Raw genomic sequence first — 24812 nt, 5'->3', positions numbered from 1 at the left:
AGGTGCTCCCACCCGTGCCCAGCTGTACGAGGCTAACACTTAGGGAGGTGGACAAGGATATCAAAACTCTTATGTGGGGTTCAGAGTACAGAGAAATCATGGTCAGAAATCTCAGATCTGTACGGAAGCAAAGGCGCCAAAGTTCAATCTCTCCACCTCCTCCCCTTTTTGGAGTAAAACCTCTGAAACAAAATGTCTGCACCAGCAGAGAGGAGGCTCCTGAGGAGGGGGCATTGCCACAAGAAGCCACAAGACGCGAGGAAGCACGCTGTTACAAGTCTCCTCTGGGTTCCCTCCGTTCCTCTCCTGACTCTGCTAACAGAATCAAGTGAGTGACAGGGGTATATGATCATATTATAAAGGAAGCACGCAAGCAAAACTTCTTTAGATTTGGGGGGGGGTGATTATCAAAGCACTTGTACCATCTGTCTGTGGAGGAAAAACAACAACAACAACAACAACAGCTGGTGCAAGAAGTAGCAAGATGTTGGTCCTGGAAGTGACAAGATGGGAAATGACAGGAAACAGCTTTTCACTCCTCCAACAGCAAAAGCAGCGTGCAGCCTGTTCCCATGTTTGAAAACCTCCAGATGCTGCTCTCGCCTCACATTTCCATATCTTTGTTCAGACAACATCTGAAAGCCTGCCTTTCGTTTTCTCAAGCACTCTCTTTCTTTGGAGGAACACACAAAAGCTATCAAATGCAGGCTCCTCCCCCTCCTCCGTTCTCTTACAGGCAATGTGGAATGAATTTTAAGTGTCACCATGGAAGAAAAAAAAATGTGCAAATAGCAACATGTGAGCTTCTGTGAAACTTTTTCCAGTTGTCTCTTTCAAGAAAAATGTACCATGTGCTCTACTTTCTGCCATGTGGTAGTGAAACTAACATTAGATTTGGAGTAGAACTTCTAAGGAGCTAAGGAATAAAAAGCCTGCAGTGAGTAGTGTTCTGGGGATGGGGGGCCCTTTGCATCCACTGAACTACGACTTGGAAATGGTGGGCCTTCCTTCCTCACCCACTGCACTGAACAATACCACATGCACTGTCTTCCTCTCTCCACTTTAAACGCTGGGTTTATGAAGCCAGACAGAGGGTAATATTAAAAATAATATATGCACAGTCCAATGTCAGAATTTGAAAGGACTGGCATACAATGTTAATCAAATATTCTCACTTAGAGCTGCCCTATATGCTAAGCACATAAAACCAACTTTCTAAGAACTTTGGAATATGCACATAAAACACACGAAAATTACACTGAGTAAAATTTAAAACTTGATTTGATGCCACAGATCACATGTGGGAATCTGTTTTAGGCTCCTTTGTGATCTTGTACAGCTGATATACTATCCCAACTGCCCCTCTCTCTCCTCCTCCTCAGGACAGCTCAGCCTCGATGACCCAGGTTCGGTTCCATCTCCAGTATGCCTCCCAAAGCGTCCCTCCTTGAGAGGGTAAATCTTTCCCCTGAACTCAAACAATATGTGTGTGGCATAACAGCCCTCCAGGTGGTAATTTCTCTGTTGAAAGGCAGATCAACCACAACACAAAGTAAGCTCCTCGAGGGAAGAGGTCATGTCTGTTTGATCTTTATACACCAGTCCTAGCATAATGCCTGACAATCATTTTTTTAAAAAATCTATTAATCACTAATATGCGCCAGACATCAGAGATTCAAAGTTTGAATGGAGTACAATTCCTTTCCCTCAGGGGCTGAGAGCACAGTATGAATCTGGATATAAAAGTAACAATTATAACAATGTGTTCAGTGTTATGAACAAGGCACTCTGGAAATACAGACCACGCCACCCATGGAAGATGCTCAATAAATGTTTCATAACTAGATTCAACAGCTGAATGTGCTTACTAGAGAACTCCATTTAGCTGTGTAATCTTGGGGAAGCTACTGCATTTCTCTATGCCTTAGCTTCCTCGTCTATAAAACAGAATGACATAAGATCTTATGAGAATTAACTGAAATGATACTTTAAGCATTTAGAACAGTATCTAGTATGTAATATGTACTCAACAAAAGTGAGATATTATTTGCTGGTGGCTCTTCTAGTTTCTACTCCAACAAAAGAATAAAGGACATACAAATTTCTTTATTAATCTATTGAGGGATAGTACATCTTCAGGTTAATGGTCTCACATGCTCCATATCTAACCCATCAGCGAATCCTGACAAACAGAAACCCTCAGTTCTCACCACGTCTACCACTACCCATCTAAGCTCCCATCATTCTCACCTGGATGCTTACTGCATTCAATGCCTAACCCAACTCCCTGCTTCCACCCAGGTGCCCATGCTCAACACAGTAACCAGGGTGATCACTTTGAAATGTAAATAAAACATCCCACAGTTTCCCAGTCCAGTCTTCATGGCAGCCTACAATGCCCTATATGGTCTGGCCTTTCATGTCTTTCCTTTCTGACTACTACTACTTACCCCCTCATTCACTGACCTCTAGTCATGTTTGTCTCCCTTTTAAAGCTTACTTTTGCCTCAGAGCCTCTGCCCTTGCTGTCCGCCCTGCCCACAGTGCCCTACTCTTGGATATTCTCATGGCACATACCTTCTGCCCTTCCAGATCTCAAATGCTAATTCAATGGTCTTCTGTCTCCTGATTGGTGATGCCTTTTCTGAACACCTTATTTTAAATAGCAACACACACACACACACACCCTCAGTATTCACTATTCCCTTTACCTGCTTTGTTTTTCTCCATTGCTCACAACTGCACCTGACATGATTTGTATTTATTTGTTTAGTTCCGCATTGTCTCTCTTCCCTACAAGAATCTAAATTCTACAAGGCTGAGATTTTAGGCTGATGTGTTCACTGTTATATCCCCAGCATCTAGAAGGAGTTTGGATCATAACAGATGCCCAATAAATTTATGAAGAATGAATGAATGAATGGCAATCTGAAATTACAAATGAAAATGGAGGTACAAGAGAATTCATTTTACATCTATACTTAACAGTATGTGTATAGTTGTTTACTATCCTTTATAATTTAAACATTGCTATCACACACAATCCCTCTTCTGAGCCTCATGAATGTTATGTTTAGTGGGCAGAGAATAATCATCACTATTTTATAAAGAATAAAACAGGATGAGAGAAGTAAGTGGTTTATGTGGGCAAAACAGCCAGTAAATACCAGGAAAAAAAAAAAATGGACAGGACCAGGTTCCACTCTTCCCAGTACCTTAGCCTGCCTCCTAAGTATGTAAAGACCATCATGTTGTTAACCTTAATAATTAACTGCCTCATAGAACATGATGCCCACTCCTTCCCTCTTAAAACAAAAGCAGGTAAACCTAATAATTACATCTAGGCACATAAAGGGGCAAGAAGTATGGAGGGTTGCTCTATATTGTTACTTTTTATATTCTAATACTACTTTTTTTTTGCTTTTTAACAGCACTTTTTTCAAATACAACAGGTAGCAAAGTACATCAATTGTGAAACAAGAATCTAAATCATAAGGTGTGCTACTCGGACATATAGATGGGGACCAAGTACATCAACAACACTTATTCACCGTCCAGTTTCCAATAAAGTAAAATAACTGTAGACTATTGTTTGAATGCACTGTTTAAATAAAGTCCCAAATTCCTTTTTTAAACAAATGGCTCTCTGTTGCCTAACAAAATGTATTTAAAAAAATTAAGATTTATTTATTTACTTGAGAGAGAGAGCAAGAGCGGGGGGGGGCACGAAGCGGGGAGAGAGAGAGAATCTCAAGCAAGGTCCATGCTGAGAGCAGAGCCCAATGTGGGGCTCGATCACACAACCCTGAGATCATGACCTGAGCCAAAATCAAGAGTCAGATGCCTAACCGACTGAGCCACCCAGGCGCCCCAAAATGTATAAAAATTTTATCCTGGCCTTGGCATGCTGTGACGCCAACCAGCACTGATAGACATACCTGCATCCCTCCTTTTCCTGTGTCATATACATCAGCCAAATTGGCCCTGCATGTTCAAACTCTGTATTTTACAATACTAAGGTGTTTACACAAACTACTGTCGACTGTGGGAACACCCTCATTTGGACCTGTCAAAATTCTATTTGCCCCTTAAAACACTGCATTCATCTGCTTCACAGTAACTTCTCATTCCTCCAACTCAGGTATGTCCCTCTAGGTTTTCTCATCATCTTGCCTTGGATTACAGTCAGCTACACCCTTTCAGCACCCAGGACCCCCGTCCCTCACACACACACACACACACACACACACACACACACACACGCACTGACTCTCCCTATCTCCCTTTACCTCTTCCTCTCCTTCTTTCCTTCTCTCTCTCTCAGAAGTTTCTCTAAGGATTAGAGATGAATCTTGACTAGCTCAGAACTTTGATGAAATTTTTTCACTTGAAATGATTTTTACAAATTATAAATACTGTTGCATTAGTTTGTATTCATTTACCCAAGGGCCTGGAAGAAAAGGAGCTAATCTAGTGGCCCTGAGTGACACCAGAGAAGCTCCATCCCCTCCACAAACCCAACTTTAAGTTCCAACAAGTCAGTATATCCCTCCATTATTACTTCCTTCATAAATGCCCTCTAACTTACTGAAGTTTAAATAAACATAAAAAGTGGTTGGAAAAGAGCAACAGATAACTAATGCATTTTGTTGTACCTTTCTCAGATTGACAGTCTGGGGTAATACCCGTAACAAGGAGATGTTGTTGTAACAACTGATGTTGACAGGAAATTTTAGCTAACCGTGACCTTTCCTTTGCCATATGAGAAGAGTCATACGAAGTCAAATTGAGGCCGATTCCCCAGCATTCATGTCACCCTTCCCTTACTGTACAGGGACCACACTGCTTGCTTGGGACGGACTCCAGGTCCAGGCCCGGTGAAGCCCACGGAAGGCTCCCCATTCTCCTTGCAAGCAAGTGCTCAAGAACGCAGGCTATGCCAATCAGGATGTGCAATCAAAGGTGAAAGCTTTTACATTTGTGCCCTGAATTGGTCCAGAGAGACAGAGGGGAAGACTCTTCTCTTGGAGAGAAGTCCGCTTCCTCTCACAGCCTCTCAATCTCCCGACTCCTGCTTCACCCTTCTGCAATCAGCGGAGAGCCAAGCACGTGGCCCTGACTGCTAGTGAACCATTCACAAGCAGCTTATGGATGACACGGATACTGTGCATGTAAGCAGATGAGACAGAAAGAAATGAGGAATCTGTGGACAGACACTCCATCAAGTCATCCTATCGACCAACCCTAAGGCCCTCCCCACCCCCGGACTTCCTGTTACATAAGCCGGTAAATTTTCTTTTTGGTAAGCAAGTTTGAATCCGGTTTCTGATACTCACTGTTGAAGACATCCTAACATAAATATTATCTAATAGAAAAATCAGTTTGGTACCCATTTCAACACCAAGCTTTAATTCAGAGCCACATAACAAATCTCAATTTTCATGTGAAACTGACATTATCAGTGAAAACAAAAAACCATTTAACTTTAGTTTAGTTAGGTGGGTAAACAAGACACCAAACATTAACATGAAATAGTACTGCATGAAGTAACTTAGTAAAAAGCAGTCAAAAACAGAAAACAAAACAGAAGTTGGCCAGGGGTCCCATTAACATGTCATCACCAAAGCATTTAGGGCAAACAGACTGGCTGCAAAATTGTTCCTTAAATGGTGTCTGCACTGGACAGCATAGTGCCTACAGTTGAAACAGTGTCTACATCATCTTCACCTAATGATACAACAAAAATGTGGATCTGTGCTCACCTGTGAATAAAAGATGGAATTACTAAAGAGGGACGTGCTCTAGATCCTGAGGATAGGCTAGAAAAATGAACAGACTGAAGATCCTGATTCAACTCCTCCTACACTACCTGCTCCAAATCATCCTGAACCCAAGGGAGTAAGCAGTAGATCCTGAGAGACAATGTGCCAATTTCCAGGCTCAGACATCAGCCCCCACTATTAAATTCCAGGATGCACCTTTCTAGCAGGCCTCAATTTGTCTTTGTAAAATCCAAGAGTTGTTTGTGTTCCTTTCTGAGGTCCCTCTCTGCTCCAAAATACTAGGTCACATAACCAATCAAAGACTCAATTTTCTACTATACACAATGAGGATTTCAATCTTAATACCTAGACTACTAAGTACTCATTCATAAATATTTATTAGGTGCCTACTATGTGCCAGGCAGCATGCCAAGGCCCAGCAGAAATGAAAAGATAAACTATGATTCTTACCCCCCAGAGAATTACATACCTACGGAAAGGCTGTTATGAGTATAAAAGTTTAGTGAACTAAATTAAATCCAAACACTTTATAAAGTATACAAGCATTAAGTCCCAGTGTTCTATGATGAAAATAATGAATCAGAATGATGATCTCCAAGTGCCACATGAATTTTAGAACTATAAGCAGAATAAGATGTTCTCGGTGGGTAATGAGAAGCAGTTTCCAAAAATCAATTTTAAAAGATTGTGCATCTAAGTCTGCCAAAACCTCACACATGATTTTGACCCTAGTTTTTCCTTGCTATTTGCACCAAGGAAGTATGAGACAGACAGAAACCCTTCCTGACTGGCCTTGCTGATCATATCCCCTTAACCTTGAAACTTTCTCGAACCCCTCCTAAATTAGTTTTTATCTTTTATTGAACAGGAAACATGCCATTTATAGGTCCTGCGTCTCTGTGGCTATGGTATATTACACATACAGTGAGCAAAAAATACATATGGAACTGAATTTTAAAATTCATATGGAAAAATATGCAAACTTCATGTCTTACTCCTTGAAAGTTGTTCTATCAGTTTCCTCAAACTTCCACATCACTACCAAGTTTTGCCACACATCCTCCAAAGACGTTTTCTTACAACCACTGATTAAAAAAAAAAAAAAAAAATAGAGGCACCTGGGTGGGCCAGTTGGTTAAGCATGAGACTCCTGGTTTCAGCTCCAGTCATGATCTCCGGGTTGTGAGATCAAGCCCTGCGTTGGGCTCTAAGCTCAGTGAAGAGTCTGCTTGAGATTTTCCCCCTCTCCCTCTACCCCTTCCCCTGCTGACACACACAATCTCTCTCTAAAATAAAATAAATAAGTAAAATCTTTTTTAAAAATTTAACATGAGACAAGTTAAATGTCTTTAAGCCATTATCAGAAAACCTTCTTTGAGTACAGTTTTACTCTCTCTTACTCTCTTAAAGTAGCTTTAAATCCACCGATTCATAGCTATTTGGATCTTCTGAACTTAAAGACTAAGAGTGATTTACAGGGTTACAGGGGTGCCTGGGTGGCTCAGTCAGTCAAGCATCTGCCTTCAGCCTCAGGTCATGATCCCAGGGTCCTGGGATCAAGCCCCACATTGGGCTCCCTGCTCAGCAGGGAGTCTGCTTCTCCCTCTCCCTCTGCCTGCTGCTTCCCCCTGCTTGTGCTCTCTGCCTCTCTCTCTGTCAAATACATTAAAAAAAAAAAAAAAGTGATTTACAAATAAGCTGAAATGGTAGAATGTGAACATTTACATGATCTGTGACTCTGGGCAAACATTACCTTCAATTTTTCCATCTCCTCCTCCCCAAACACACACAAAGTAGTCACATACTCATTCAAGATTTTTATTAAGGAACTGAAAAATACCATTAGTTATATTGCCAACCAAATGCACACTGCTGACTCACTGAATGTGTCAGCTAAAAATCTCAAGTCTCGTGTCTCTCAATTCAGTTTTTTCACAGGTTTTTGAACACAAGTTCACTTTCAGCCCTCATAAATCTTATTTTGGCCACTGCCCATATGGTTAAAAAATCTAGGTATGTATTGCTTCTCCCACCCTCCATATTTACGTTCCTTCCTATTATTGCATCATGTGAAACCATGTCTTCATTCCATCAAGGACAAAATTTGAGTATGACAGTTAAGGATAGAGATTTCTGCAATGATCCTAGAAAGTTAGAACCAGAATGAAATACATTTTCTTGACCAGTGATCTTGAAAATAGTTATAAAATTAATTAGGACTCTTGATGATTATAATGCCACCTAACCTATATTTTTCTACTTGTTCATAAAAGCATCATGAGAGACAAGGCTAAAAATCTTGCTGAAGTCCAATAAATTGAGTCTATGACATGCCTCTGAGTTCCATCCCAGCAGTTTTGCTAAAAAAAGGAATTAGTGGATTCATGATGGCTCTCTGTAAGCATCGTAATTCTTTTCTCTGTGCTTATTATGTCACTTGTTCTGAAATACTGTCCAGCACCCACATGAAAGGTTACAGAACTGACTTACATTGTTTTTATTAAAGCCAAACACATTGCCTCAAAGATGACAGTCTGTAATACACCAATTGCATCAGGAGACTTGAAGCCATTCTCTGCAGGTAGGCAGGTGTTCCTTACAACCCAGTCTTCCACCTTCAACTTCTATCTCATCTGTCAAATCTCCCTGTCTCCTGTTTAGCCAGAAGCTCATTTTCCTTCACAGAGCGGTCAAATGCAAAACTGACACAAACGATTCCTGCACTCCGTGTCACCCCACTATACATTACCCACCATTGGCAGGGGTGCCCACTCTCAGACAAAACCTACAACAGTCCTAATTTATTTAAGTTTTTGAGATTTGTTAGGACTAGCTCTTTTTCCAGCCAGCACTGAACAAGGCTTCCAGGATCTAAAAGCAGAAGCTTAAATCAGCCCATCTTCCTGTTGTCAGGCAGACAGACCATCCAAACGCAAATACAGAAGGCTGGGTTGAATGCCAAGCTTCTGCCTGGTCCTCAGGAATCGGTGCTCTAGCCAAAGGGCATGCAATCAGTCATTGCCAATTTTTTTTGTTGTTTTAAAGGAGGTGGGCAAAAGAACAACCCCTTGTAATAAGTTAACTAGAGACACTGGCCAAGAAGTGGTGACATCTGGTAGTCTAGGGGAGAAGGAGGAGGAAGAGGGAAAGGTGGAGACGGGGCAGATGGGACTCCCTTAGTCATCTGTGCCTATTTATTTTGCTCCTGTTTGTGTTCAATACTTCCAGTGAATGATAGAAGGACACATCTCTCTGTTCAAATAAAAAGATGAAGGGAGAACACAGAGCTGAATTAGCTCCCTCTCCTGCCTCTTCATTCCAAATAATCCCCACACCATCCCTCTGGCTGAAGAAGGCAAACATTCAATTCTGAGATGAAAGACCATTAAGGTATTTTCTAATGCTCACTAGGATCACGTGTCCCACTGCTATTCTTTCAGTTTTGTGACGAAATGTAATTTGCACAACTTGTGCACAATGGATACTTTATCTCTAATTACTTGGCTCTTTACAAGAATGTTTAAACACTAGAATAGAGGACAGGTAAAAGATACATGATCATAGCACAATGTGAGGCCCAGTGACACAGGACACAAAGCTCTTTTCGATCCCACCATTGCCTACCTCTCCTAACTCCTCCTTTGCAAATTACACTCCAGTCGTTCTATTCTACTTGCGGTTCCCTGATTTTACCAGACTGAATCACACTTCTTTGTACAGACAGTTCTGCTATCATCAAGCTTATCTCGAAAACCTGAATTTGTTCCAATGCAATTTACCACCGGAACAATTTCAGCACAACGTGAATTTTGCATCTGCTTGTGTACAATTTGGTATGCAAGAAATACTCGGTGAATTCAAAAAACTGCACCCAGTTTAACCGAGCTGTGCAGGAATGCACAAAACACATAGGCACATACCTCAAACATTCACCAGCTACCTCAGTTCACTGTGTGCATCAGGAGCCACTCCCACCTACATCAGGTGTTCCAACTTTCCACCCAGTTCAGGGAAGCCGCCTTCTACTACTTCGCAGTAATTCACAACCTGCAACGCTTCCAACACCCACTTACACAAGCAAACTTCAGGTCTTTTTCAATATACAGCACCATATATATTTTTTTTTTTTTGGTAACCATTTAGCATGTGAAAAACTATAATACTATTTTTATTAGGTTTTTTTTTTCTTCTGTCACTGATGCAGTTTTTGAGTGGAAGCATACACATAAGACCTACAAGATACATGTCTTACTCCAGGAACATAAACAGAAGTGGTCACCACTGGGCTTTGCATATGGCAGGCTCTCAATAAACACTTCAAAAGAATGGAGGAAGGTTAATTTAAACACTCTTTTCCAGCCAACATTCTGTATTCTATAGAGGTAAATTTTGCAAAAATAAATAAATAAATAAATAAATAAGTCATAGTCACATATGCCCTCAGAATTTAATGTATTAATACCCTTTCCCATCTGGTCTTTATTGCCGAGGAATTTAACAGGTAAGAAAATAATCACCTTCATTTTCGAGAGCAGAAACAGTAGCATGACCAAATCAGGTGTTCTTCCTAAAGTCCTGCAAGTAATTGTGGTAAAATTGGACCTATAATCCACATCCTCTGATTCAGACACCATCCATTTCCACACATCTACACATTATGGTGGGATCATAATAATGGGAAAATGACAGGGCCATGAAATGTTCTCTATTTGGAGTTTAGAAATGAGTTCTTTGTGAGGAAGTTCCACAGTCCCCTCCCCTTTCCTTCAAGTGTTAATGATATAATCAAATCCATCAAACACTGTAAGCTGATATACCGTTATCCTGATTTGTGAGACTGTAAACTCATGTTACAGAGAAAACTATGGACAGGTAGTAGATATATCTGACCAAGTTTAGGACTCTCACACAAATGGAGAGGACTTTTGTCTGAAAGGCTCTCTCCCAGATATCTGCACAGCTTACCCTCTCAGCTCCAGCAACTATGTGTTTAGAACTGGAGGGTATTATGCTGAGTGAAATAAGTCAATCAGAGAAATACAATTATATGGTTTCACTCATATGTGGAGTATAAGAAATAGTGCAGAGGATCATAGGGGAACAGAGGGAAAACTGAAAAAGAAGAAATCAGAGAGGGAGACAAAACATGAGACTCTTAAGTATAAGCAACAAACTGAGGGTTGCTGGAGGGGAGGGAGTGGGGGTTGGGGTAACTGGGTGATGGGCATTAAGGAGGGCACATGATGTAATGAGCAATGGGTGTTATACGCAACTGATGAATTACTAAACTCTACATATGAAACTAATGATGTACTGTATGTTCGCTAATTAAATTTAAATTAAAAAAATAAAAATAAAAAAATAAAAGTCACCCTCATTGAGCTCTACCCTAACCACCTCATTAAAAATTTCACTATTCCTCAACTATGGTAAAGAGGTTTTCCTCTTTATATGCCTTCTATTTCTAAATTTCACCCTCCAAAATTCCTTAAGATTTATGTGTTCCCTTTTCCCCAAGTTTCCCATTAGATTTTAAGCTTCACGAGAGCAGATATTTTTGTCTATTTGGTTTGGATTTTGTCATCCCTAACTTAAAACATTACCTGACATATGGTAGGAAATATCTGTTGAACAAATAAAGACATGAATGCATGCACAAGCATGATTCCCTAAGCCATTATAAGAATGAAATTAATAATCTCAAATGCACAGAACAAGGGCCCTTTAAGAAACTTGCTCAAATACATGAAAACTAGGGAAAACTTCTGGAATCATGTTAAAGGACAGCTCTCCCACACATGTGGCTCATTCAGAAGGCTAGACCCATGTTCCCCTTCTAGGCAGCTCTTAGAATTAAAAGAAGTTTCTATTTTTTTATGTGAGTGTGCTAATATTTATAGTTTGAGGCAGATTTACTTCACATCATCATCATTTCTTCAAAAAAGAATAACTGAATCACTCCTCTGTGATAAGAGCACCTGCAACAAAGTGTCTTGAAAATAAGAGGTGGGAAGAAGGGGCTATTGGATGCATTCAAAAAGAATTCACGATTGAGAAGGTAAGGCTCACAAAATAGACACCAAAGCGTTTCACAGCAAAACCTCTAGAAATGGCAGAATACTTCATTGTTTCTGCCTTCCAATCCACTCAAAATCTGACCAAGTCTATAGGTCAGTAATAAACCCCAAGTGTCAAGTTCCTTCTCTTTTCCACTGTGCTTAACAAAATGAACTTATAATGGCTATCAGCAGATGTCGGTATTCAAAACAACTTAGCACCCAAATACTTGGTTCCAAGGCATACTAAGTTAGTCGATTTAACCTCATGTTAAAACCAACATTTCATACATAGATTGTGACCATCAAATAAAGTAAGTGCATCCCTAAATAGATAGTAGTTCTATGTACACTGTTTGTTTATAAGATGTAATAGAACAAGTGCCTTGATACTGGTATTCCACACCTCTCCAAACTTCTCATTTCTCATCTGAAAATAGGACTAATGCCACCTGAGTCTGTCTCACAAAGTACTGTAAACATTAAATGAACTAAGCCAATTCATTCTCTACTTTCAGTTTCAGATAATAAGCACCTAGATAGATAATCTCAACCTTTGATGCACGTTTAGAATCACCAGAGGAGTTTTAAGAAATGATGTTAAGCCCACCTTGCAAATATGCTGATTTATATGGTCTGGAGTTGAGCTTCGGTACTTTTTTTTAAGTGTTCCAGTTTTGGGTTATATTATCATGGAGCCAAATTTGAAAACTCAAGATTTAAATTCTAATACCCAGATTTACAAGATCTGGGGTGTGTTAGGTAATGTGTGTCTTTCTCATTTGCACTACTGCATGATTCTTTTTTTTTTTTTTTAAAGATTTTATTTATTTATTTGAGACAGAGAGAATGAGAGAGACAGAGAGCACATGAGAGGGGGGAGGGTCAGAGGGAGAAGCAGGCTCCCTGCCGAGCAGGGAGCCCGATGCGGGACTCAATCCTGGGACTCCAGGATCATGACCTGAGCCGAAGGCAGTCGCTTAACCAACTGAGCCACCCAGGCGCCCTGCATTACTGCATGATTCTTAAAAATCAAGTAGTATGAGAAACACTGACCAAATGCACATAAACAAAGCATTTAAAGCATTCACCATGGTACCCAGTACGTAAGTACTCAAACTATGGCAAAACATAAAATATGTATTATAGCGCGTATTATATGTATGAATCCAGGGTGCATTTGGAAGGAATCCATAATCACAAACTATATAACGTATAGTCAATGACTAAACAAGGCTTTATCTTTATGACATTCATGCTTCTGATTGTATTTCACCAAATATAGCAGGAAAGTATTTATTGAAAACATATACTAGAAGTTTTAAAGTTTTAGAACTCTCTATAAAGGAAAACTATCTGAACAAGTCTGCTATAACCTTAGAGAGGAAGAGGAGAGGAAGAGGAAGCAGATGAATGGGCGGGAGGAAGAAGGGAAGGACAAAGAGAATGAATCATGTAAATATTAGCCTTAGGGAGTGGGGAGGGGAGTGTTTGTGGGAGATTCCTTGACAAAAAAATACTTTAGTTAAACACTTCTGTTCTTTTTGTCTCCAGATGAGGGTAAGAACTAATATTTATTGACTCTGGCTATGCGCCAGGTCTTCCACACCCATAATCTCAGTCAATACTCCCAGCAGCCCTGCCAGGGAGCTCTTGCTACCCACAACCTCACACACCGCATCTGCACAGAACACAACCAGGCTTTGCTTTCTCAGACTCCCTGAGGCCTGACCGCTGCCTCCTCTGATAGAGTGAGGGTGTAGACAGCCAAGGCTCCTGGTGGCGCACCTTGCCATGCTGGCAGGCCTCACGCGCTGTGTTTGCTGTAGATTTACGATTCTACATAGGGGATTCCAGAGCCCCTACCTGCACTGCCTCTTGTGACGCAGCACCTCGAACAATCTCTACTCAGCAGCTGAACAGCAGGACCCTGGCAGGGTCACCAACCATCACAGAGGGAACTTAAGAGACTCGTGTGCAGAGAGTTCTAAGAATGAATTATTTACTAAAATGGCCAGTCAGTCCTCATGGTCAAAGTAGAGAAAAACTGACTTGTATTGGAGAATACTTTCGTTTCAAGAACAGCAAAGTGGGCTGCCAATTTGCATTACTGGACCCACCTTAGAGAAAGAGAAACATCGGTGGAGACATGTTTGAGTGACTCAGATCGTACAGAAGCAGAAAATTTCACGAGAGCGGTACAGATTCCTAAAATGTTCCTGACTTGAACACATCTATCAAGTGTCAGCTATATTTTGGGGTGTCAAGCACGGTCATATAGACCCACTGACTCACCAACTGGAAATCTATGGGTTAGGAAGGAAAGGAATACGAATATCCCAAAAACCAGAAGCAGCAATTCTGATGGCGACAGCAGGGGCCCTTGGCCTCCTACTGGCGCTGGTGGCCGGTGGCCTTGTCCCTGGGGAGCCTGGCTGCTGGAGCAACACTGGGCACACAAACTGAAGACTGATTTGTAGAACAACTCCTAAGTATTGGATATCCCAGAAAGCAAAGGGCAAACACAAGAAGATGAGAAATAAGAGGAAGAACCCTTCTCAAAAACGTCCTCCTTAATAGTCTCAGTAGGTATTTAATTTCTATTTTTTTCCTCTTCTTTGAATTCACAAAGGCCAAATCTTCCAGTCAAATTAGAGTGCAGTAAAGCATTAAGTCAGCATTCAACAGGTTTAATTACTGTGTAAATGAAAGAAATTATTATTCATTCATGACATTTATTTCAGATCCAATGCTAGCTGCTTTTATATAAAGTTGGGGGTGGAAGGAGTAAAACTTAGATGGGGAAAGAAGAACAAGAATGAGGATATACAATTACAGCTATATTTCTTTGCCAAGCATTACTGAGCCTAAACAAAAAGTGCTTGTTTGCTCTCTTTAGAAAAAAACATGTGATCCATCAGTGGTGGCTCTGAAGAACCCCCCCCCCACCACACCACACCACACCACACCACACCACACACACACACACACACACACACACACGGCCAGACTTGATAGGTATACCAATATTTGAAATGCCAATAACATGGGGCTTATTAAGGCCACAAAGCCTGGTACAGCCCATTGTAGTTCGGAAGTCCTGAACTCTGGGAACAATCTTAGCAGTCAGGCTCTATGAAGAAACAGAGGCCCCACTGCACTAGGAGAGAGAAGAGGCCAGCTGATGCTATCAGGACCACTGGACAATGCATCTTTTCTAATGAATTTCCACAGAGTTTAAACATCTCCCACAAGCAGAGAAGAGAGAAACACACACACCGCTCTGAAACTAAATCACATGTGGCATTTATCTTTTACTCTCATATGTCTGCCTGGTGGAAGCAACTGCAGGAGAGTGTGCCTGGGGAGCTAGTTCAAAATGGGGAGAAATGTCTGTGCACAAATCAACACACCACTAAATGAGAGATAATCTATTACCCGAATTGTTAAGACTCCATGATTTTATCAAAATACACACACTACATACTGTAATTCCATTAAATGTTTTAGGTGTTCCAAAGAACCCCTTGAACAAAGAAAAACACCTCATCAAAACTTACCCTCTTCCTGCTCCAATGTATGCACACAAATGCACACAAACACACAGAGAGATATTTTTGGATTCAGTTATTCTTAAGTCTTCCCTAAACCTCTAACCACTAGCACTTAATCACTACAAATACTATAGCACTTAGGAGTTGGCAGTAACAACCTCAGTTTGTCTTAAAACCTGAGACCACACAAGTTGTGGACAAGAAATTGCTGTTGAGTAATTCAGACAGCCTTCAGGACCACGCACAAATCAGAGAAGTGATGATAATGAAGCTGTGAGTGCCAAAGTTGAAGGTTTACTTGTGCACTTGGATGACCAACTGAGTACACTGAGCCGGAGAAAAACACCTTAAAATTCCTGGAGGCTAAATATTTTAACTAGGCTTAAAATTTTTCTGCTTGTGAGAGTTCCAACACTCTCAATTACTGGTGAAAAATATTTAACATGTTTTTTAGGATAAAGAAAATCATTTAGGAACTATGTCTAAAGATAAAAATGTTTATGCATTATCACTGTATTGATTACCAAAAAATGCAGCTATGTAGTAATCAGCAAAACAGTTGTATGTATTAACACTTGGCTGAGAGTCAGAATTAAGTACGGGCTTGGGATTCAGTCAATATACTAGTTTGACACCAGATTCCTTCAATTCCTGACTTCTTACTTTTAACCCATCTTCTGACCCATCTCTGAAGCTCCTACAGATCAGGGCTTAGGACCATCACAAGTTAGGTTTCCCTGCAGCCTAAAGCAGCTGGACCTGGAATTCCTGTCTGCACACTACCTAAGTCCTATTTTTTTTTTAAGATTTTATTTATTTATTTGACAGAGAGCACAAGCAGGGGGAGTGGGAGAGGGAGAAGCAGACTCCCCACTGAGCAGGGAGCCGGATGTGGGCCTTGATCCCAGGATCCTGAGATCATGACCTGAGCCGAAGGCAGACGCTTAACCAAAATAAACCACCCAGGTGCCCCCACCCCAATCCTATTTTTGTCCTCTTTAAACCTTTTGCTTTCCTCAGTATCAATGTCCTGAGTTTTATTTGACTTAATATTCTGCCAGGAAAAATCTACTATTTTATTCTGCACTAGGCCTTAAAAGAGATAACCTTCCTTCCCTCACCTTTAGAAAGTGAAAGAAAGATAATGTGGAATTTAAAAATATTTGTGTTTCTAAGCCTCATTGTTTGTTTTTGCTGCCCAACCCCTTTTCTTTATTCTTTGGTAACCGTAGCTCAAGTCCTGCTTGAAGGATTAACTCTACCTGCCTTGGGGTCCCCCACAGTTTGGTGAGGTCTAAGAGGGTCAGGAGAGTCACCCTTTCAAAGGGGGTGTTTGTGTCAGAGCTGGCCAATCCGCTGCAAGTGACTGATTTAAGAATGGCCACAGGACAAACTCAGACCACAGAGGGGTGGCAGCAGGATTCTTGTTGGAGAGGACAAGAATGAGGCTCACTCTCTCCCAGGACTGCTGAGCTGGCAGAACATTAGTCATCTTTGCCTCTACACAAGAAGCCAACACAGAGAAAGCAGTGCTGAGGGATGGAGACAGATTACTGAACACAATGGGCTCCTGAAACTCCGGTACTTTCAGCTCAGTTTACCCCAAACTCTGTGATTCTTAAACCAACAGAATTCCAAGTTGGGGCTAAGATGCAGACACATGGCACCACCTCACATTAAAGAGAGTATTGCCTTTTTATTTGATTCCACAGCTCTGGCGCAACCACACTTCTCTTCAATCATCCCAAGCCTCCTCCAACTATCATCTCCAAAAAAGCCTTCCTGGATGACGGTTCTAAATACACTCAGAGACACCTGGGCTCGCTACCTCTCCACTCCAGCTCGACCATTACTATGCAACAGATCAGATACTACCTGTATGACCTACTCAGTCATTAGATGTCACCTGTTCTTTTTATTCTGCATAATCATGCCAGGCTGGAAAGCTTCCAGAATAAGGATATACCTAGTATTAACAAGAACACAGGTTTTAGACTCAGAAGATCTGAGTTTAATCTTGCCCTTCACTGGCTCTTCCACCTTAGACTTCTCTGAGCCCTGCTTCCCACACCTTTAATGCTGAGTTAATAATATCTGCTGTATTTTTTTCCAGCTTTATTTTTTTCAGTTATTGATGCAGCACTGTATTTTTTTTCAGCTTTATTTTTTTCAGTTACTGAGACATAACTGATATATAACACTGTGTAAATTTAAGGTGTATAATGTTGCAAAACGATTACAGTAATAGCTGCTGGAAAGGATAGCTGTGATGACAAAGTTAGGTAATTTGTGATTATATATTGCAAACTTCAAAGCACAAAGTAAATAATGATGATGATGATGCTGTCTCATATGTTCTCATCCCCAGATCAGCAGGTCTGTGAACGAGCTTAGTGGGACAGGGAACTACCAGCCATCTCTTGTCCCTTGGGTTCCTGTGCTAAGAGTCCAATGCCCCTTTTTCCCAACCCACATGGACACAACCACTACAAAAGATGGGGGTGAGGGCATCAGCAAAAATGCCATGAAGAAGATATGACTAGTGGACAAATATGAGATTTCAGGGCTCTGGACAAAAAGGATCTCAATACCTGGTATCTTTGTCTGACTGTCTTTTTCCCATTTTGAAGGGAGACCCTACATGTGTATATATGTAAACAAAAACATTATAGGCATATTACAGAGGAGGTATATTCCACTCTCAGATACCCATCTAGTTATTTTAAAATGAAAAGAAAAATTGTCTTAGGGTAGAAAGCACTTAGATATCAAGACAAGCTCTGTATTTCACACTGTAACTTTGGGGAAATAACTGCTTACAAGCCTCAGTTTCCAAGTTTTTATTTATTTTTTAAAGGTTTTATTTATTTATTTTAGAGAGAGATAGAGAAAGCATGAGCAGGGGGAGGGGCAGGGCGGGGGAGAGAATCCCAAGCAGACTCCACACCGAGTGCAGAGTCTGATGTGGGGCTCCATCCCAGGACCCTGAGATCATGACCTGAGCTGAAATCAAGAGTCAGACACTTAACCAACTGAGCCACCTAGGCGCTCCTCCAAGTTTTTAAAGTAATGGGCTGAGCTGGACGAGTTCCAAGGTCCTCCCCAGCTCCATAAATTTTTTTATTAAAGAATTAATTTTCTAGAGCATATACATAGTTTACAATAAAACTGAAAGAAAGGTACAGAGAATTCCCATATAATCCCTGCCGCACATATGCACAGCCTCACCTGATATCAACATCATTCATCAGAATGCTACCTTTTCTTCTTTAAACCGAGGATGAACCGACATTGACACATCACAATCACCCAAAGTTCTATAACTTTTATTTTTTATTTTTTTTTTTTTTTTAAAGATTTTATTTATTTATTTTGACAGAGAGAGAGAGAGACAGCGAGAGAGGGAACACAAGCAGGGGGGAATGGAAGAGGCAGAAGCAGGCCTCACGCCAAGCAGAGAGCCCGATGCGGGGCTCGATCCCAGGACCCTGGGATCATGACCTGAGCCGAAGGCAGACGCTTAACGACTGAGCCACCCAGGCGCCCCCAAAGTTCTATAACTTTTAACTTACTAATTATTTAGATGATCATATCATATACTGTGAAATTTTCTTATTATATTTCAGTTGGTCTAAGCTCTCAGAAAAAAAAGCCTAAAGTTCCATTTCTTCTACTGGGTAAACAACACATACTCGTTCTCCAGATGTGTTAACAATCATCTCTTTTCCTAAATATTTTAAGGAAGGTTTCATCTGAGGGCTATCTATGGGTGAGTCCATTTGGGATACAGTGACAACAACCAGCTAACTCATCTGTTCTCATCAGACTGGTTTTCTTTTAGTGAGCCGCTCCCATCACGATTCTGACAGAACATCTGGATGGATGGGGCAGTCCTGGGGATCACAGCTCATTCTGTGATAGGAAGGCCCACAGGAAAAAGAAAATGTTTAATTCACATTGCTGTGGCCCAGATCTGTCTTCCATCTTACCTTTCTGAAATGCTTTCCTACACTACACATCACCTCAGCATGTCTCCCTGGACTTCAAATCACTTTATTAAAAGCACAAATAACATTTATCTCTGCTGTGCAGAGAAGAAAAATAAAGGAATGAAGAGGGTACTGTACTGATCTCTCCCAGAAGGTCAGAGAGACCTGTCCACACCACTTGCTGCTTTTCCAGTTCTCTGCTCCATTTCCCAGGTTCCCTTCATTTTCACTAATGACTTTCACATGAATTAAACACAAGCTTTCTCTTCTCTTCACAAGATCCCACACTCTTCCTAAACGACAGGTCTCCCCTTCCTACTGCATAGAATTTTTGCTATCAACTGCAGACTAGCTCCACTCTCTCAGCCTTGGGCTACATAAATCCAGCCACCAGCATCAAGAGCTAAGACTCCGGTGAACACCTGTAATATGCCAGAATTCCCCCATCTAAATGCCTTTCCACAGATTATCTCTTTTTTTTTTTTTTAAAGATTTTATTTATCTGAGAGAGAGAATGAGAGACAGAGAGCATGAGAGGGAGGAGGGTCAGAGGGAGAAGCAGACTCCCCGCCGAGCAGAGAGCCCAATGCGGGACTCGTTCCCGGGACTCCAGGATCATGACCTGAGCCGAAGGCAGTCGCTTAACCAACTGAGCCACCCAGGCGCCCCGACAGATTATCTCTCTTAATCCTCACCAACCAATCCTAGGAAGTACGCATCATTAGCCCTATTTTACAGATGAAGAAAACTGAGGCACAGAGAGGAGAAGTAGGATGTACCAATTCAGACCACATCTTTGTACTGCTGTTTTTGTTTTTAAATTACTTCTCTTCTATAGTGGAAATAGATGTACTCGTTTTTTCCCCTCGTCTTCTTGATGTGCAGTTGTACACAGCTGAAAGGAGGCAGCAAGTATTAAAGTTACCATCCAAAGCCTCAAAATACAGAGAAACAATCGACGAAACCATGAGCCTGGCTGCATTCACCACTTGAATCACCAGTCACGAAACTCTTTCTCTGTTCTTCCCTCTCATCCCATACACCAAATATTGATTAAATAACTATTATGTGTTGGACAGTATGCTAGAAGCTGCATGTTCTCCCACAGCTGTTCTAAGAGCTCAATTTTTCATTTTGGAAACATGATTTCAACAACTTCCTACCTCGACTAGAATTCTGCCCATAATAAATGAATCTGATCTTCAACACTGCCTCAAAACACACAGAGTGTCAGCATTTTCTCAAACAGGTTTCCTGAGGCATAACTGACCCACGGTAATACCTGACACATGATCCACTGCACGTCCGGCAGCAGCCGGTGAAAGCATGAGACTCGCACGCTCTCCAGAGCGACTGCTTGCTCTCCTGCAGCATCACACGAGTGCCCACATGCAGCGCCGAGAGCTAGCAGCGATTCACCACATTCAAGCCGGGCCACCCTGAGCTGTAGATGACTACATGGTACACATCCCCGGGGCCAAGGGACCATAAACGAGTTTGACAGACCACCCTATGCCATTCGTTACAAAGTATTCCCCAACCCACACACCAGTAAAGGTGTGCCGTTCAAAATCATGGTACAAAGTCTGTATTTACATCTCATCTTCCTTGTTTCTCCTGCCCCTTTTCCAACTTCACTCTCTTCTACTTATTCACACTTTACTCCTCCTTTCATCTTTTATAAAAGTGGCCCAAGGCAAGAGGCTGTTAAAACCATTCATACCGAGTTAGATATCACTAAGCTGAGCAAGTTTAATGTATCACCACTCCCAGGAGTAGTGGAAATTAAACAGGAAATCCATGTCTAATTTTTCAGTTTAGACCCTCAGCTAGTTAGATGGGGGTGTAGTGTTCTGACAGATCAATTATTTCCCTGAAACCCTGTTACACAGGCAATGTGTAGCCTGAATACATGAATCTCTTCCTAGGTCATCTGGTTCTGGTTCGTTCATTGGTTCAGTAAATATTCAGTGGGCACCTATCACATTCCTGCTACTGTTTTAGGCACCAGGAAAACAGCTGTGCACAAAACAGACAAAAACCCTGCCCTGGAAAATTTTATAATTTATATAGGGCGGCACGTACAATGAAGAATTCAACAAGTGATACGCAATTGTCACACTTGGCATTAAATGTTAATCATTCTTTCATAAATAAATACACACAGAGAATGTAAGAAGCTCATCCTCTTGTGTAAATGACCACATGACATACCACAGAGGCCAGTAAAATGAGCAGTGAATCCAATGCTAGCACCAGCCAGCTCTGCCATCCTGACCAAGTCTCACTCGCTCCTGAAAGAGGCCAAGTCTCCTTTACACAGAGAGAAGACTCAGCTGGAAGAATTCTAAATTCACTATTTTATTTTTTTTAAGATTTTATTTATTTATTTATTTATTTATTTGAGAGAAAGAGAGAGAGAGAAAGAGAGCATGAGAGGCAGGAGGGTCAGAGGGAGAAGGAGACTCCCCGCTGAGCAGGGAGCCCGATGCGGGACTCAATCCCCGGACCCCGGGATCATGACCTGAGCCAAAGGCAGATGCTTAACCAACTGAGCCACCCAGGCGCCCCTAAGCTCACCATTTTAGATTTTCTAATTGTCTCGTGGAAGAATATGGGTCACAAACAGAAGACTGTTAGACAAGTTAGACTATTAATTCTCTGAGGGAAAAGTCTCAATAAAGAGCAAATATCCTTCCTTGTATCAACAAGAGTCCTCGACCTTTCAAGAACTATTTACCACACCCCTGAAGCCAGCAACAATGTAAAGGCAGCTTTAGTCAAGGCCACAGATGCATTCATAAAGTTACACTCACATATTCATATTCCTCCTCTCCTTCATCCTTGCCCCAAGGCCCCAGAAGTCTTTTTGGTTTAAAGAAGAGCGACTGTTTTTTACCTTCCATGTTTGAAATAAAGTATCACCCAGCACAATATGAAGATGAACTAGATATTTTAAAACTTAACAAATACTCAAAATTCTATATACTGAGGGTAACTCTGAACAAACTGGTAACCAAACTTCCCCCTCCCTAGACATATGCAATGAGTTCAAAAGAAAATACATCTACTGGCAGGTAACCCGGTAAATGCTTGGGATTACAGGCTGCTTCCTATACTTTACCTTCCAAATCTGGACCTCTGATAAACTAAAGAATAATACTTGTCTACATACAACCATATTATGAGCAGGTTCCAATAGCAGAACCTAAATGTACCAACTAAAAACTATTTCATCATTAAGCCGGGTATTTAAATAGATGAGAACTAGACTCAGTTTACAAATATCAAGTAGCCTTTCAGTGTGTGCAAGTGGTGAAAAATCACTCCAAAGTATCACCACCAGGGGTACCTGGCTCAGTCAGTTAAGCATCCGACTCTTGGTTTCGGCTCAGGTCCTGATCTCAGGGTCCTGAGATCAAGACCCACACTGGGCTCCACACCCAGCACAGAGTTGGCTTGAGATTCTCCCTCCCTCACCCTCTGCCCCTCCTGCTTGTGCTCTCCCTCTCTCTCTTAAAATAAATAAATAAATCTTTAAAGTATCACTACTTTTCCATACTTTATTCTATTTCCTCTCAATGTTCTATTATAAAAATTTTAAATCCACAGAGAAGTCAAAAGAAGAGTACAATGAATTCCCATATACTCTTCACTCAGATTCACTAACTGTAATATTTTGTCACAAAACTAACATTTTGTCACAGGTGCCCGCCCTCTGTCGCCTCCCTTCCTTCCCCATCTCCCCTTCCCTTCGCTCCCTGCTCCATGCCTTCTCCACACACACACAACACATTTTGTTGAACCATTTGAGAATAAATGAAAACTGTATTTCACCAAACCTTTACTTCAGCATGAATTAAGTACAAGGACATTGTCCTTCATAACTACAATATCACTAACATACTCACACAGCTTGATGTTTACTCAATATTATCATCTACTACAGTCCAATTTTCAAATTTCCCTAGTTGTCCCCAAATGACCTTTATAGCATTGTCCCCAACCAAGGATTCAATCAAAGCTCATATTCTGCTTTTTGATAGCCGTGTGTCTTGAGTCTTCATGAACCCAGAACAGCTGTCCCTGTCACCTCTTCATTTAATCCAGTTTACTCCAGCTAGGGACAACTGTCGTGTGAACTGAATTATGGTATCAAATCACTCTTTTATAAATAGCTATAAAATATTTTAATCCATTTAGGAGAAATGATGGCGTAATAAGGAGTGGCTTTAAAATTTACAGACTGAAAATTCTCAATCTTTTCATCTCAACAATGTGCTTATGAATCCAGAGGCACACTGTCCAAGTGCAGGTTTTCAAATCTTATCTTTGGACATTCTGAACTTCAAACCCACTGCTTCCGCAACTCCAAAATACAACTCACTAAATCTAAGAGAATTTTTATAAAAGATTGGGGAAGGGCTACCCACAGTATTTGAGTCAGAGATAACCACCAAATTAACCAAGTATCTGCTTATTAACTTATTTCCCACTTTGAAATCAGAATCTCACATATGACTATGCACAGAAAAATTAGACTAAAAACTGAAAGAACTATTATTTGATCTGGTAATAACCAAGTTCTCAAAGCAAATCTGGATAACTGCTCAGAACACATACAAAATACAATTTCTATATTTTTAGAAAATTTAGTTCTTCAAGCCAGGAACACACTCTTAGTCAAGGAGGGAGGCCTCGAGACCTTTAGTAATACTGGAAAGTTTGCAGTGGACTTTGGCCAAAATCAATAAAGTTCTCACCTAGAAACTGGCTTTACTGCCAAGAATAGCCATTAGTGGTGGGAGGGAGGGGGGATTATGATCAGCAAGATTATTTCTCCAAGCAAGCCTGCCCCTGGATTTCTATAAATTCCAACCAACAATTCCAGATTACATAAAGCATTGTTTGTAGGACTGAATCTAACTTTTTTATTTGTTAACACAGCACCTGCCAAACAAAAGGGGCTTGTTTTGTCCATTCTTCCATTCATTCAACAAATACTGATTTAGTGTATTCAATGTGCACCAGGCATTCTACAAGGTGCTGAGGATGTAACAGCAAACGGCATCCAGGATGTCTTACTATCGCTGAACTTCTTTCAATGAGAAATGACAGACAAAAAAAAAAAAAAAAACTAAATAAATACATTTGCAAAGGAGATCTTTCCAGATGGTGATAAGCATTATTAAAGAAACTTTAAAAAAGAATGACAGATTAAGTAAGAGGTCAAACATGAGGGTGATCAGAGAGGATGACACTGAAGAGGTAATGTCTGAATTAAGACCTAAAGGCAGGATGGAACCCCCCCATGTGAGAACTAGTACTAAAGAAACCAAGGCAACGTGAACATGTCAAAGAACTAAAGGAAGGCTGGGGAGGAGGGTCTCCTGGAGGTCTGGAGGGACAATGGGAATACAAGTGGGCAGG

At 41.0% G+C, this 24812-nt stretch overlaps 1 protein-coding gene across 6 annotated transcripts in view; it reads right to left on the bottom strand.

Moving 5' to 3' along the window:
* Nucleotides 1-24812, bottom strand: part of AUTS2 (activator of transcription and developmental regulator AUTS2) — a 1062127-nt gene that overhangs the window by 703886 nt on the left and 333429 nt on the right. The window lies entirely within an intron of this gene.

Source organism: Leptonychotes weddellii, chromosome 5, assembly GCF_054177405.1.
Source record: "Leptonychotes weddellii isolate Sample4059 chromosome 5, ASM5417740v2, whole genome shotgun sequence".
Taxonomy (NCBI): Eukaryota; Metazoa; Chordata; class Mammalia; order Carnivora; family Phocidae; genus Leptonychotes; species Leptonychotes weddellii.
The sequence above is the reverse complement of the archived record's forward strand: the minus strand, read 5'-3'. Positions and strand labels throughout refer to the sequence as shown.